Here is a 2156-nt window from a genome sequence, read left to right on the forward strand (position 1 = left end):
GAAAATACTCCGCCGAATCTATGGTCCTATCTACGAAAATGGAGATTATCGAATATGAACAAATGGGGAAATATACCAGCTATTCCAAAAACCAAATATAAAAACATTCATCAGAAGCAAGAGACTCGAATGTGCTGGGCACCTATGAAGAGAGAATGGCATATGCAAGCAAGTTCTGATGGGCAGAATCAATGGTAGAAGACCCAGAGGCCGCCCTAGACATAGATGGATGGACACTATAAAATCAGACCTAGCAAAGATTGCACCAGAAACAGAACTAGCAGGAAGTGAAAATAGAGAGAAGTGGCAAGAAATTATGGAAGCAGCGAAGGCCCTCAATGGGCTATAAAAGCTACAAAAAAAAAAAATTTAATTAAATTTGTTACCAACCGACAAACATATCTAGTAGACTGTTTTGAACTAAAAATGCACCAACTAGTTTTTGTTTCGATACTGTGCAATTGTATATATGAATTAATATCATTCTCGTTAAGCAAATTAGCTCGAAACACATTAGACTCAACTTCATTGACTTGGAACATTTTAAAGTTTTTAAGTTAACTACGTATAAACCATTAAACCAATAATTAGATAATTCATTATAAGGTGATGGATCTTATATTCTATTTTTATATTCATAATATTATTTTACCAAATTGATTGTAAAATAATTGATAACATAAATATATATAATATAATACCTATTCAATATATTCAATTCTAAATAAAACAGTATTTAATTATTTTATAAGAACCCTAAAGTATTATTATGATTAAATTCTCATAATGTTGTTAAGTAGAACCTGAATCCATGAATACTTATGCTATTAAATATATGCCCATCCAATGCCTATACTTATAATATAACAAAGCATTTTCAGGTATAACCACAGTTATTGTGGTTGTCAATTGAAACTTGAATTTGATTCAACTGACAACCAAGGACATTTTAGTAAATAAGAATAAAAGTTTTTTTTACAATAAATACCTAAATACTATTCAATAAATAATTTATTTTGAAAAATATCATATTCAATTAATTCTTGAATGAATTGAATGTACCTATTATTAAGTTTGGCCATCATCAAAATCGTATCTATGTCGTTGTCATATTTGTCAATCGGTATGGCGTTGGCTTTTTGAAAAAAAAAAATGAAATTTTAAAGGATGATAGAAAAGCAATATACAAAGCGTTTCAAAATTGTCAAGACTGCTATTTTAGGACCAGTTAAACCGTGCAGCACATATAACTAAAGATTGGATAGAGGCTTTGGATGACGATTTATACAAAGTAAAACAAAAAAATTCTCCCGAGTTTTGAGAAGTCAATGTGACTGTTGGATACTTTTCATGTCCCGTGGGAAAATATGGTTCGTTTTGTAAACATCAAGCTGCTGTTTACAATTTATATCGCCATAAAATGCCAAGCTTACCACCTATATGTCATGAAACACGATATTTGCTAGCAAAATTAGCTTTTGGTAATGAAGCACAAGCAAATTAATTTTATATGCCTTTAATTCCTAGTCCGACAGAAAGTATTAATCTGATTCAAGAGTCTAATACAATTAATGCAAACAATAGTATGCACTGTGTTTCGCTTGATGTTGATGTAGAAAGAAATATTACTGAAAATCAAATAAAAAATAAAGAAACTGAGGTAGGTAATTGAAAATGAAACATTAACGGAAGAATATAAAGAACAAATAGTAAGCCTTATGACTGATCATTTTGAAAAATTCCCATCTCCATCATTACATGTTCTTTCAAAATGTGTCCAGAGGTCAAAAAATGTAAAATCTTTAACAGCATGGGAATATTTTATTGCTACAGCTGGAAGTTCAATTTCATTAAGACATAGGAGTCGAGGTACAATAACTGTTCAGCCAACTACAATTAGCAGATGAAGACCAGGTATAACAAGGGGAAGTAAACGATTGCCAGTTGTACGACCAAAAAAAGAAACGAAAAAAAAAAGTATTCAAGAGAAATAGAAACTTGCAACAAAATGTAAATAAAAATGTTCCAAATTCAAAATCACATGGAAGTAATCACTAATTGTATGTAAATATTATACTTAAATAAGAAACAAATGTATTAAAAAATAGTTTAAACTCATATACTGTAATTGTTTGTTAAAATGTAACAAATATTTT

The sequence above is a fragment of the Acyrthosiphon pisum genome, unplaced genomic scaffold (assembly GCF_005508785.2).
Source record: "Acyrthosiphon pisum isolate AL4f unplaced genomic scaffold, pea_aphid_22Mar2018_4r6ur Scaffold_21017;HRSCAF=22803, whole genome shotgun sequence".
Taxonomy (NCBI): Eukaryota; Metazoa; Arthropoda; class Insecta; order Hemiptera; family Aphididae; genus Acyrthosiphon; species Acyrthosiphon pisum.